The sequence below is a fragment of the Taudactylus pleione genome, unplaced genomic scaffold (genome assembly GCF_031769625.1).
Source record: "Taudactylus pleione unplaced genomic scaffold, aTauple2 ptg000093l, whole genome shotgun sequence".
NCBI classification, from domain to species: Eukaryota; Metazoa; Chordata; class Amphibia; order Anura; family Myobatrachidae; genus Taudactylus; species Taudactylus pleione.
In genome coordinates, this window is record NW_028284495.1 from 32,167,615 (window position 1) to 32,182,782 (window position 15,168).

At 46.8% G+C, this 15,168-nt stretch overlaps 1 protein-coding gene across 2 annotated transcripts in view; it reads right to left on the minus strand.

Annotated features, from left to right (window-relative positions):
• The window catches only part of DLGAP1 (DLG associated protein 1), a 347,903-nt gene that overhangs the window by 274,921 nt on the left and 57,814 nt on the right, over nucleotides 1-15,168 (minus strand). The gene's annotated exons all lie outside the window — the stretch shown is intronic.

The following is a 15,168-nucleotide window of genomic DNA, read 5'->3' on the forward strand; positions in this document are numbered from 1 at the left end:
GATTTCTTTGCTATATGCAATACTATTTGCATATCATTTTCATCTATTTTTTATTTTGCACAGTTTGTTGGGTCACACTTTATTGTATTGTATTATATTTTATTGACTTACCTGCCTGTGCATTCATGCATACGTACAGTCAGGTCCATAAATATTGGGACATTGACAGAATTTTCAGATTTTGGCCTCTATTCACCACCACAATGGTTTTGAAATGAAACAAACAAGATGTGCTTTAACTGCAGACTTTCAGATTTAATTTGAGGGTAATTACATCCAAATCGGGTGAACGGTGTAGGAATTACAACAGTTTCAATATGTGCCTCCCACTTTTAAAGGGGCCAAAAGTAATGGGACTATCAACTCAAAAGCTATTTCATGGACAGGTGTGGGCTATTCCCTCGTTATTTCATTATCAATTAAGCAGGTAAAAGGTCTGGAGTTGATTCTAGGTGTGACATTTGCATTTGGAATCAGTTGCTGTCAACTCTCAATATGAGATCCAAAGAGCAGTCACTATCAGTGAAGCAAGCCATCATTAGGCTGAAAAATCAAAACAAACCCATCAGAGAGATAGCAAAAACATTAGGTGTGGCCAAATCAATGGTTTGGAACATTCTTAAAAAGAAAGAACGCACCGGAGAGCTCAGCAACACCAAAAGACCCGTAAGACCACGGAAAACAACTGTGGTGGATGACAAAAGAATTATTTCCCTGGTGAAGAAAAACCCCTTCACAACTGTTGGCCAAATCAAAAACACTCTCCAGGAGGTAGATGTATATGTGTCAGAACCTGTGTAATTCATAGTAGTGTGCGTTAAAGCATGATAAATAGATTGCTCCCATTCTAAAGTTTATACAAACTTTTAAAGTGAATATAGAAATGGGTTCATAAGGAACCATTTGTTCAATTCTAATGCAGTTTTTAGGCATTAGTTAGCTGGAAAGATGGATAGTTGATCAGCGGATAGTTGTGTGAGAAAGTCATTGACACAGAAAGTATCAAGTTACCCTTTGAAGTTTTCAAATGTATTTATAACTAGCTGGGATACCTGGTATTGCGTGGGTTGAAGACTGGACCCTAAAATACATCTGCAGCCTTCATTTTTTGTACATTGTTCTCGCCTATAACCTGGATAACTATGCAAATTAGGAGTAAATGATAGTGCAGGCAAGTCTATTCTCATACCGTTATATATGGGCAGCACAGACGGTGTAATGGTTAGCGTTACTGCCTCACAACAATGAGGTCATGGGTTCAATTCCCACCATGGCCCTGTGTGGAGTTTGTATATTCTCCCTGTGCTTGCGTGGGTTTCCTCCCACACTCCAAAAATATACTGGCAGGTTAATTGGCTCACTACAAAATTGACCATAGTGTGTATGTGTGTGAGCATGTGGTAGGGAATATAGGCCCTGATTCAGAGCCGGACGGGGCCCACCTCCATTATATATGCTCCACCCACAGCATATACGAGCGTGCAAAATGATGGAACTGCGACCATCGGAACTGCGAGTAAAAGCCTGCGGTTGGGTTTCTAGAGCCAAAATCACTCCCAGAGCAAAAAATCCCTTGGGAGCGCCTCTGTCTGGCAGGCACGCCCCCGGCACGCCCACCAAAGGGGGCGTGCTGTCAGTCACCTTCGCTCGTCGGGTCTCCCTCCGTCGTGCGCATGCGCAGTGGGGACCATCGACCCACTTGCGAGCGGACTGCCACTCGTGAGTGGGTCTGAATGACCCCCATAGACTGTAAGCTCCACTGGGGCAGGGACAGATGTGAATGGGCAAATATTCTCTGTGTAAAGCGCTGCGGAATATGTGTGCGCTATATAAATAACTGGTAATAAATAAATAAAATAAATAAAATATCAGGAGGAGACTGACTTACAGAACAGAAATCAGTATACAGTAGCTTCCAAAATCACTCAGAAATCACTGCAGAACAGGGAGTGATTCATCTGCAAATAGCTGTCATATGGTAATGCAGCAGCATGCAATACTGATCCGAGCAACCAATGTTGCAGCATCGGATACTCTGCGATTCCTTCGGCCAGCTGAGTGACCATGAGTAAAAGAGTCCAGGAATTCTTTGCCAACCGATGAAGATACTCCCCCCCAATGGCACCCCCTCCCTGACCAGAAACAGCAGCAGACTGTCAATCACTGACATGATACAAAAGTAGTGAGATTCATTTATATACATCAGTATTTAAGAGTAGTTGGTGAAACTGTAGAGTTTAATTGTTGCTGGTTACTAATTTCTGCGCAGACTGAATGCTATTGACTTTATTTGCTACATAATGTCAATCACTGACAGTCTGCTGCCGGACAGCATGCGGGATCAGGTCAGGCACATGAGCAGATTCCCGATAATAAGGAATCTGCATGCAGGGGCGTATCTTCCTATTGGCCTGGATGGCACTCGCCTGGGGCACCGGCCGAGGGGGGGCGCCGTTGCCACCCGACATCATTAACAAATGATCACTGGTCTCCTGTTTGCTCTGCGCAGTGTGCCTCAGACAGCTGTCATAAGTAAATGATCCCTGGTCTCCTTCTGTCTCCTCTGCTCTTATCAGTGTCCTCCATTGATTGTTAATGTGTATCAGGCTTCTTATATGTCCCTTTATATCAGAAACATTTAAAATTAGAGACTCTTTTTTTTAATTTTATTTTTGTAATATATCTCTTCTCCCACAATACCCACCACATACCAATCACCACTCACTAATTCCCATATGTCAACCTTGCAGGAAAAGAGTGTAAGCACCACATCAACCACAATGCTCTATTCGCAAGATAATTTGCATATATGCACCTTGCTTGTTATTGATGCCCTCTTTTCCTGTGTTGTTGGCATATAGAAATTAATAAACAGTGCTTGCATGTAGTAAGTGTTATAACTGAAAAAATATTAAAATATATATATATATTAAAAAAAGTATATATATATATATATATATATATATATATATTGTCTCCCTATTTCTACAGGCGTGTAAGTTGAACTACCCCAGTGTAAAGCTGGCCACACAACTAAAGATTATTTGTCCAACCAGCCAACTGGTTGGAATGAAAATCTGGTAAGGAATACAATCAGCAATTTGCTCCCAAACTCTGGAGCTAAACTATAGTTTAGCTCAAACATTTAACAAACTTGTCTGAACGACCATTTTCATCTGTTTTCTGGTATTTAGGAGCAAATTGCTGATCATCATTTACTCCCATTCCTTACCAGATTCTCATTCCAACCAATCAACAAGTTGGTTGGTTGGATGTAAGTTGGTCTAGTGTGTGGCCACCTTAAGTACTAATACATTTATCTTTTCCTCAGTATGGGGAATTGACCATGATCTTTATAGGTTGTGGATACTCTGGTGTTAGGATTAAGATATAATCCTTATGGGCTGTTTTTATTATTGTGTGTGAGATAGCAATGGACACATGTGGGCGGTTTTACCAGTGAATTATATGGCAAAGTTAAAAAAGCATAATGCAGTGTACAGTCCAATTTGAATATATGTAAATTATTTTACCCATAATGTATGTTTGTTTTTGATGCTATGTTTTCAAGCTTTTCCTGTGTATTTTGGCATTAGTAAATAGTGGTTTGCAATAGAGTAAGTTCTGTAAAAGATATATATATATTACAAAGAGAAAAAAAAATATTCTCCCTATTTCTACAGGTGTCTGAATTAAACTACCCCCAGTGTGTGTTATTTTATTTTTTCAAGTAGAAGCAGTCATTGGAGAGGGGCGCCAGTCCCTTAGTTTGCCAGGGGCGCTCGGACCCCAAGATACACCCCTGTCTGCATGATCCCTGTCACTGCGTCTGCAGCTGAATCACTCCCTGAAATCTCTCTGCAGACCAACATTGAAGACCATGTCTAGCAGGGCTGCCATCAGGAGGGAGAATGCTGGGATTGGAGTCCTGTTCCCGGACAGAAGGGGCCCTTCAGGAAAGGAATCATTATGGAGAGCTGCAACCCAGAAAAAATGGACTTTTCCAGGATGCTTATTTAATACTTGCTGCGATACCCGGCATTGCCCGGGTTGAAGATTGGACCCTGAAGTACACCTACAGCCTTTATTTGTTTACATTGTCCTAGCCTATAGCCCCATTCCATTGATCCTGAAAAGGACCCCACTGTTTGCTAAAATGCATGCAAACAGTGGAGTAACTACCGTGGGTGCAAAGGGTATGGCTGCTATGGTGCCCAAGCTGCCTCTGTGGCCTGCTGCACCCCTTGCAACCAGTAACGCACACAATGTGTGCCAGTCCAGTCGGGGCCACCGAGGAAGGTGTTGATTTGGTGCCGGCCTGCCAGTTGATTACAGCTGGCACACCGGCAGACAGACATGAGAGACAGCCCCGCCGGTTGTGAGGCAATCAGAGCTCACAGACTGGCAGCCATTCAGCAATGGCAGCTCCTGATTGGCTGCCGGTCCGCGATATCTGATTGGCTTGTGACTGGCACCAGATTCAAATTGTGCCGGCACTGTCTGTCTGTGTCTGCCGCTGCACCTGCTGCAGCTAGCTGGTGGCTGGCACCAAATACACACCTGCAGACTGCTGATGGAGGGACATGGGGAGGTGAGCTGCTGGGGGCAGGTTATAATGTGTAAGGCGCACTACTACTGTGTGGGATAATGTGTTATATGGGGCACTACTACTACAGTATGTGGCATAAACTGTAAAGGGCATTTATGTGTGGTATAATGTGAAAGGGGCATTACTTTGAAGTGTGAGGAGCATTACTGTGTGGCATAATGTATAAGGGGCACTACTAGTGCATGGCATAGTGTATATAAGGGGTACTACTATGTGGCATAACCTAGTTGGGCTCTGTGTGGCATAACATGAATGGGCTCTGTGTGGGGGCAAATGTATGTGTTTTTTTTCATCTCTGTGGGGGACCCTTTTAAGATCTTGCTATGTGGCCCACAAAGTTCTAGTTACACCCTTGCATGCAAACACAGATGACTGACTAATATATATGGTCACTTCAAAAATAAATACTCTGGATTTAATATGAACTTGCATGAGTCATAAAGTTTGACACTTGCTCAGCCTGTGAGGTTTAAAGGATACTTTTGCAGCTTTCACACAGGTTTTTGGCAGACTGGCAATTTCCACTGGCTCTAGCCCCGGAACCTGTGTAATGTAAGAATGTCCCCATTTTTAGGAATTGTGTGACCGTGTGTGGCCCTGATGAAGTTCAAACCTAGGCAAAAACCTAATCCTGGTCAAACTACACCACCCTGCCAAATGTGGAGGAGCTAGATCCAAATCTCTGGCCGTGCATAAAGGACAACAGACAGACACACTTTCTCGCTTATTATATAAATGGACATTGGTTGTTTGATACACGTATACATTACGCAATAAGGAAATAAGTGTATTATTTAATACATATACAGCATATTTACCAGTATTACTATATGATGATAAGGCAAAAAAGTAATCTTTTGATACATATGAAAATTAACGCACTTCACTTAATTTCTATGGTCCTGGAACTGTTCTGAGTTATTACCAATGCAAATAACATCTGCAGAAAAAAAGAAAATGTGATATAACACGAAAAAGCCTTCAAATGGCATTATATCGCAAAAACAGCATTTATTCATATGTCCCTCAGTACTTACAGTATACTCTGGCTGTCAGTAACTACACAGCTATTGTAATAAAGTTAATTGCAGGTTGAAATGAAGGGGGAATGGTGTAACTATTACACAGCACAGCACTTCCTCTTGTACTTAATAATTCAGGAGCACTGTGACTGTCTCCTGGAAACAGATCAGAGGACGCAGAGTAGAAGAAAGCTGAGGGGAGACATATGAGAGTCTTGTCTCTGCGGTTTTTAGAATTGTACCACCTCTAATAAGGTTCTCCTTCCTCCGCATGGTAAGAACAGCCTTGTGTGTGGTAGGTGATTTTGGCAAAACACTTACATCACTTATGTTTATAATTTTAGGGACACTAGTGCAATTTACAATTAGCAAAAGCAGCAAAAAATGGTTTATCTCCTTTTGCACACTGTGGACCTCATTCAGACCCGGTCACAAGCGATGAGCGCTTGCAACCGGGTTGATGTTTAGGCCCTGCGCACGCGCAGCGGCTGCACTGCGCGTGCGCAAGCCCTGGAGCGAGAGAGAAATTCTCTCGCTCCGGAGCTCACTACAAAAGGGGTGGCTGTCGATGTTGATCGACAGCTCGGCCCGTTTTGTAGGCGTGGCGGGGGGGTGGTTTTGCAAACGGAGGCGTTCCTTAAGGAACGCCTACCGTTTTGTGGGCGGCCGCACTGACATCAGCAGTGATGTCAGTGGGGAGCTTCCTGCTCGATTAGAGCAGGAAGCTCCCTGGGGCTTGCGGTTGCCAAGACCCAACCTTAGGGTCTCATCACAAGCCCCGATGGTCTTGACCATCGCGACCATCAATCTGGTCGGTCGCTAAAGCTGTGGGTGGTAACCCACAGCTTAGCTAGCGACCAGCATGCCGCACTGAAAAGTCAAGCTGCCGCCCTCATTCAGAGCGAGCGCTCGCTTCTTGCGACCGCCTCTGAATGAGGGCCAGTGTAGTTATATATGTGCATGCTTAGACAGTACATATATCTGATTGATTTCATGCAGTTCTAGTATGTGGACCAGCATTAACTAGTTTTACATACTTTATTCCTCAGGTGGTAACATTTAGCTTGTTTGTAATCAATAAAGTTCAGCATCACTCACAAATCAACAAATTAAGTCACATCTCTCATACTGCTTTTATACCTAAATTCCGGGTCTGACCCAGAGGTTGGAACAGGGTTACAAACGGGATCAGACCCAGAATTTAGCCAACGTCGACCCAGGAAATTCCTGAGTCGGCGCAGTTCACACCGGAGCCGGTTCTGCAGTGACCCGGCTCTTCCGGCGTGGAAGTGGCGCTTGAAGATGACGTTATCTGCAAGCGCCACAAAAGCCTGGATGCGGCGCGGTCCCGGTCATCGTGACCCGGATCGCGCCGTTTACACTGTAGGGTTTCACAGGTTATTACCCCTTCCCCTGGTTAACCCTGCAATAACCCGGGTTTTAGCTCTAGTGTAAAATGAGTATAAGTTTGCTTAATTAATTCCCCATTGCTCATTTGAAATATCAGCCTGTTATTTTGGCAAAATGGTATCTACCTTGTAACACTTACAGACCATCCCCTCTGCTCATTGTTTAGCTGACATCTCTACTCCCAACAACAAGGCCTTTTTTGTTTATGTAAATGTAATCTTAGGGCTTGATTCACTACCGTTCGCAACTGTGATTATGCATGCAATCGGGCAATTGTTGCGCAAATTGGCCGCTGCAATCAGGACTGCGATCACAGTGACTATGCAGGCCAATCGCAAAGTGATTGACAGGAAGTGCCGTTTGTGGGAGGTGATGGTGGGTGGTCTGCGAAACGCAGGCATCCCTGTGCGTTTGAAAGCCGTTACAGAGGCGTGCATAAATTAGCCACTGCGATGCCATACGCAGCTTGAGTACTCAGAGGTAAATTTACTAAAGTGAGAGTATTTAGAATTGGAGATGTTGCCCATAGCAACCAATCAGATTCTAACTATTATCTTCTAGAAGGTGCTAGGTAAATGTTAAGTTGAATCTGATTGGTTGCTATCGGCAAAATCTCCACTTCTAAAAACTCTCAATTTAGTAAATATACCCCATAGCAGACTATGAAGTTAGCTATTTCTCAGTAAGGTTGGAGCTTGTGCAAGTGTGCGTGAGGCTGTAATTGTATTCGGTTGTATCAATGGTTTCTCAGTTTTGCTAAACATTACGGATGTGTGCTAAGTAAAGTTAGCGTCCTTGTGTAGTGCTGCGACGGCATAGCGATTGCAATGGATTAGCATATTATCGCAGTTGAACTGCGTGTGTAATCGCAATTGCATTCGCAGTTGCAATCCATAGTGAATCAAGCCCTTAATCCTCAGAAGTGTAAAAAAATTGACAAAAACAAAGGGGTATATTTACTAAAGGTGGATTTTTAGAAGTGGAGATGGTGACTCTAGCAACCAATTAGATTCAAGCTATTATCTTCTAGAAGGTGCTAGATAAACAGGGGTGTATCTAGGGATCTGAGCACCCCAGGCAAAGTAATGGACTGGTGCCCCCCTCTCTCAATATTTTGTGAATAATTACATTCTGTCTCCGTAGCCATCCCCCTGAGGGGCAGGAGAGAGAGAGACTGAGGGGCAGGAGAGAGAGAGACTGAGGGGCAGGAGAGAGAGAGAGACTGAGAGAGAGAGACTGAGGGGCAGGAGAGGGAGAGACTGAGGGGCAGGAGAGAGAGAGACTGAGGGGCAGGAGAGAGAGAGACGCTGAGGGGCAGGAGAGAGAGAGACGCTGAGGGGCAGGAGAGAGAGACGCTGAGGGGCAGAAGAGAGACGCTGACGGGCAGGAGAGTGAGATGCTGAGGGACAGGAGAGTGAGACGCTGAGAGGCAGGAGAGTGAGACGCTGAGGGGCAGGAGAGTGAGACGCTGAGGGACAGGAGAGTGAGACGCTGAGAGGCAGGAGAGTGAGACGCTGAGGGGCAGGAGAGTGAGACGCTGAGGGACAGGAGAGTGAGATGCTGAGAGGCAGGAGAGTGAGACGCTGAGGGGCAGGAGAGTGAGACGCTGAGGGGCAGGAGAGTGAGACGCTGAGGGGCAGGAGAGAGACTGAGGGGCAGGAGAGAGAGAGACTGAGGGGCAGGAGAGTAAGACACTGAGGGGCAGGAGAGTAAGACACTGAGCGGTAGGAGAGTAAGACACTGAAGGGCAGGAGAGCGAGGAACTGAGGGGCAGGAGAGTAAGACGCTGAGGGGCAGGAGAGTAAGATGCTGAGGGACAGGAGAGCAAGGTACTGAGGGGCAGAAGAGTAAGGGACTGAGGGGCAGGAGAGAGAGAGACTGAGGGGCAGGAGAGAGAGAGAGAGAGAGAGAGAGAGAGAGAGAGACTGAGGGGACAGACATAGGAAAACACAAAGGATAGACAGTAGGGAACAACATCCATTCAATGCCAGTCATAACTGTTATAAATAAGCCTTTCCTTATTATGAAAGTAATTGATGTGCCCACCCACTGGGAAGAGGTTCTGCAGCAGCTGAGCCCCACCCCCTGGAAGAGGTTTTGCAGCAGCTGAGAGTCTTCCCTCCCCTGGGTTATACCTTTCAGCCAAGTTGCAGTTGCTCAGCGCTGATGATTGACGCAGGGTCCCGGGGAAACATCCTTGCTCCTGGCGAGTCGGGGCACCATCTGGCGGTTGTACAGCGTGATGAGGAGCCACACGGAGGTCGCAGTCTGCCGTGCAGCAGCCAGAGTGACATGCTGCGGGTGTGCGGCGTTATGTGGAGCCCAGCGCCAGTTGCAGCCTACCTTGCAGCAGCCGGAGCTCCATGCTGAGGGTGTGTGGCGTGATGAAGCCCCGCGGAGGTCGCAGCAGCTGGAGCGCCAAACCTTTCAGCCAAGTTGCAGTTGCTCAGCGCTGACGATTGACGCAGGGTCCCGGGGAAGCATCCTTGCTCCTGGCGAGTCGGGGCACCATGCTGCGGGTGTGCAGCGTGATGAGGAGCCCCACGGAGGTCACAGCCTGCCGTGCAGCAGCCACAGCGACATGTTGCAGGTGTGCGGCATTATGTGGAGCCCGCGGAGGTCGCAGCAGGTTACCTGCAGGAGGGCGCAACTATAGAGACAAGCAGTAGCAAACGGCCCAGCCAATACCACCGCGCCTGCAATGATCACCACCCCAGCCGCCAGGTAGCAGCCAATGGCAGCATGGCACAGAGGGGGAGGAAGAGAGAACACCAATGAAGGCAACTCAGGCCTAGTCACTAGACACTAATCTATCCCTTGGCCGTGTGTGGCACCGCCGGACGGCGCCCCCCCCCCCCCTTGGCCGGCGCCCCTGGCAAGTGCCATCCTGGCCAATGGCTAGATACGCCCCTGTAGATAAATGATAAGTAGAATCTGATTGGTTGCTATGGGCAACATCTCAACTTCTAAAAACCTGCACTTTAGTAAATAAACCCCCAAAGACTTCTCCAAAATGTAAATTTTGTGGTAAACAGGTATCATTGCCCTGTGTCTTTCTTTTTTACACTAGTCTTATCTTATTCCAGAGTTTCCCAAACTCCCCCATTACAGTTCAGGTTTTAAGGATATCCATGCTTGAGTCCCAGTGGCGTATCTATAATGGGTGTAGTGTGTGCACCCATATTTTTTTTAAACTTACCTGTCCGAGGTCCCGCGTCGGGTGTCGCTAGAGTGTGCTCGGAGTCTACTACGCATGCACAGAACACCGGAAAATGGCTGCCGCGGCCATCTTTTCCGGCGTTCTGCGCATGCGCAGTAGACTCCGGGCCCCTTAGGGCCTGATTCAGAGCCGCTCGTAAGCGGCCGCTCGTTCGCTCCGAGCGATGTTTGCCCAACTGCGCATGCGTACGGATCGTTATACGCATGCGCGAACCAGTCAGTGCGGCCGAAATTCATGTGCTCGCAAAATAGCGAATGCCGGATAATTTGAGTGACAGGAATAGGCGTATGTGGGTGGTAATGGGGGAAGGTGCTTGAAAACGGGGAGTGGAGATCCGAACACAGGCGTGCTTAAAGGTCAAAACGGGCGTTTTATGGGTGTGCATAATTAAAACAGCAGCATCATTGACCACGTCACTGGGTTATTTTATAGTCAGAACTGCTCGCAAAATTGTGGTAGCAAAAACCAACCCCAAGAATAGCGAGCAGTTCATACCCTGGTCGATGTACTCGATTAATCTAATAAATAGCGGACATGACGTAGGATGCGAACGGCCAGGGGGCGTATTTTTTCAAAAAACGACCGCAAGTTTTGTTCGCTCGTTCAGACCTAGAGGCGTGAACTGACCGCAAAGAGCGAACGGTTTATTTGAATAGCCACCCCTATTTTCTGGACGAGCGAGCGCTAATTGCTTCCGGCTCTGAATCAGGCCCACAATTAGTACCTCAGCTATTTTGATTTAACCATCTGTGCACAATCATGGATATAACTAAAACCAGTACTGTTAGTGTGCCTTGAGGACCGAGGTTGGGAATCACTGCTTTACAGTGTCTCAAGAAGATTGTTCCACCACACAAATTAAGTATTGTGATGTCATGAGCCTATTTTTACAGAAAGCACATGAATCTGAGCGTCAGGCCTATAGTCAGGTACATTTCTGCCAGTTCCCAAAACAGGAAAGGGGTAGCTGCATGCAGGGCCAGTTCTAAACATTCTGGAGCTCAGGGCGAAAGTTTCCTTTGGTGCCCTGAGCTCGGGGGGATTGGCTTGATAGGGGGCATGGCCATGGATGCAATAAAAAAAATGACACAAACAAAATAAAATTACTAATTGCTGCGCCGCTCGCCCTATACACACATTAACACATGTTCCTTGCCACACACAGAAGCCCAAGTTCCTCTTATTTAGAAGAAACCCAGTCCGACTACAATGCACGCTATCCCGTGCATTGCTGCATACCAGGCTGTAATTTTATAAAGGGACAGTGCATGCCGAAAAGGGACATGGTCTCACAAGGAAGGGGCATAGCCACACAATAGTCCCCCAAATCAAATTGCGCCACACAGTAGCACAATCTTATTCACGTTACATCACACATAGTGCCCCTGATTTACATTATGACACTCAGTAGTTCCCCTTATTCCCATTACGTCACACAGTAATGCCCATTATTCTCATTAGTGCCCTTTATACTAGGGATGTGCAGGCTCGGATAGATTCGAGTTTGCACGTTGAGTTCGGATTTTTCCCTCCAAAAAAATGGAACTCAGAAAGAGGCTAAACGTCATCTTACATGGACGAACATCATCATTCCTGGACAAAAGTCCAGGAATGATGATGTTCGTCCATGTAAGATGACATTTAGCCTCTTTCTGAGTTCCGTTTTTTTGGAGGGAAAAATCTGAACTCAACGTGCAAACTCGAACCTATCCGAGCCTGCACATCCCTACTTTATACACATAATGCTCACGGTAGTGTCCCTTATACACATAATGCTCACGGTAGTGTCCCTTATACACAATACCCACAGTACTGCCCCTTATACACATAATGCCTGAAGTAGTAGTGCTCCTTACACATAACGTCTTCTGTAGTTGTGCCCCTTTTACACATAATGCCCACAGTAATTGTGCCTCTTACGCATAATGCAAGTTAGAATTGTGGCAATTATTATAGAGTGCGCTAGAATGCTCCCTGCTCCTTCCACCATTTTCAGATTCATGTGCAATGCTGCATACATTTCTGTTTGGTACACACAGTTCACCAGCAGAAGTGCAGAATATTGGGACTTACCCAGTGCAGGCCAGACAGGGGATCATGTGTTCTCTGGGTCGGACCCCTTTTGATTGCCTTGGGCCAAAGATCTGGCCAGGGGGAACAGCAAGAGCGGCAGTGGGGTGGGACTGGCGTGAAGAGAAGAACCATACAGGCTCAATCGTGCTTACTGACCCTACCTGCCTCTACCTATATCTAGTTTGTCAAACTGAAAAACAGGTAGAGGCAGACAGGGACAGGAAGCACGACTGAGTCCCACAGAGTAGAGGCAGGCATGGATAGGAAGCGTGGTACAGTGTCGGGTTTCCTCTCCCTGGCACACACAGCCCCATTGATTTCATTGGCTCGCAGCCGGCGGCCGTGCTGGATACCCAGAATGCTAGGCGCGACGTCATGGGGTGTGCCACACCGGCATTCTGGGAGGCAATGGGAGGGAACAAGTGACCATAAAGACAGCGCCGCGGTCATCTCATTGTGGGCAGCTCTGCAGCAGGCAAGCATGGGCAGAAGCCGTCTAATTAGATGGGGACACTGTGGACGCACCCTCAGGATGCTGCGCCCCGGGCAATAGCCCTGTTTGCCCGCCCCTAGACCTGCCACTGGCTGCATGTCAGTTATGAAGTAATGTTAAAACTAGAGATGAGCGGGTCCGGTTCTCCGAGAACCGGACCCATCCGAACGGTATGTAGTTATGAGACCAGCGGACACATGGCCGCTGGTCTCAATACCGACAGTGTAATCCCGGCAAGGGATCTAACATAGGCGTTGAAATACCAACGCCTATGTTAATCCCGATGCCGGAACTCCGACAGGACGCCGGACTGATCTTCCAACGTCAGGGGTAAGTATCCACGTAGCCGAGGATGGGGAGGATTGGTTTAGAGACCCCCTGGGGGGACTTAGGGTTAGGCACCCCCCCTGGGAGGGTTAGAGTTAGGCTAGGGGATGGGGAGGTTAAGTTTAGGCACTAAGAGGGGAGGTTAGGGATAGGCACCCCCGCGGGAGGGTTAGGGTGCGGGGAGGGAGAGTTCGGTTTAGGCACTAACGTGGGGAGGTTAGGGTTAGGCACTAAGGGGGAAGATTAGGGTTAGGCAGCCCTAAAGCTGGGTTAGGGGGGGGGTGAGGGTTAGGAATAGTAAACTTACCTCTGCTCTCATGATCTCCTCCATCGTGCTGCCGGCATCGGGATTTGAACAGCCGGGCTCACGTCCGGTGGTCAAACATACTGATTCCCACCCGAACATTGCAATTCTGAGTCGGATCCAAGCCAGGCTCGAGTTTCCCACCTGACTCTGATCCAAAAATGAAGCAAAACGTCATCCTCCCGCTGTCGGATTCTCACAGGTTTTGGTTTCTGTAAAGGTCCCGGTGATTGGCACCATTTTCACTCTGGCTGTGGAGAGTGTACAGAACAGACGTGCTCTGTTCTCTGTTGTTCAAGGGTGCAGTATTGTAGTTGTTCAAGGGTACAATATTTGTCGGGCTGGGGCTGCAGTACATAAAGTGGGGGGTGCTGCTATGTCACTGTTGTCCTGTCAATCAAGGGGCTCTGTTCTTCTCTGTTGTTTAAGGGTGCAATATTGTAGTTGTTCAAGGGTGCAGTGTTGTCGGGCTGGGGCTGCAGTACATAAAGCAGGGGGTGCTGCTGTGTCACTGTTGTCCTATCAATCAAGGGGCCAAGGCTGCAGTTCATAAATGGGTGCTGCACCATCCTTGGGTGCTCTGTCAATCCAGGGGTGCTTTTCCCCAGTGTAAAAAAAATAAAAAAGTTAAAATGTATTATTGTTCAGTGACACTGCTGGCCAGACCGCAGTTTATCATCCACGCAGGTGGTCCGTCTGCACTCCACAGGGGTGCTTTGTTGTCCACAAACGGGTGCTGTGTTGTTCATCAAGAGACTGCTGCTGACTTGTCCAGGGGTGCTATTCCCTAGTGTAAAAAAAATGATTGTTCGGTGACACTGCCGGCCTGGCTGCAGTTTATCATCCACGTATTTGTGACTCTGCAGGTGGTCGGTCCGCACTCCGCAGGGGTGCTTTGTTGTCTATAAAGAGGTGCTGTGTTGTCCATCAAGGTGCTGCTGCCTTGTCCAGAGGTGCTCTTCCCCAGTGTAAAAAATAATAAAGGTTAAATAAAATTAGCATTCCACAAAAAAAAAAAAAATGTCAGTTTTTTTTTGTGTGTGCTAGCTACGCTATTATTGTTTGGTGACATTGCCGGCCAGACCGCAGTTTATCATCCACATATTGTGACACTATAAGTCATATTGCAGTGTGTTATTCTTATTCATAAAAAATATTGTGACACTGTAAGTGGTAGCGCTGTGTGTTATTCTTTTCTCATTCATAAAAAATATTTTGATACTGTAAGTGTTAGGGCAGTGTTTTACTCATAAAAATCTTGTGACACTAAGTGCTAGCACATTGTGTTATTCTTTTCTTATTCTTAAAAAATATTGTAGAGGTCATTGATACTGCAGTGTAATATTTAATATTGGTACAAATTGACAAGTGTGCTGTCCACACTTCATTCGAGTTTGTTGATATGGAGAATGATCAGTTGAGAGGAGAGCAGGAACCACATACTAGTGCTACAGCAGCTGCCAGTGCCACCCATCACGACGATACTAGTTGGTCTACATCATCTACTAAAGCCGATGCCCAAGGGCATACAGGGCTTAAGTCAGGGCATCTAAAATAAAAGAACCAATCTTTTACAGTGGTAAAGAAAAAAACGTCAAAGGAAAAGTTAGCTGCAGAAAGACATTAAATTGGCAATATGCCTTTCACCACACGAAGTGGCAAGGAAAAGCTAAGGCCTTTATTTATGACTGGTGGTTCTGCCTCTTATGA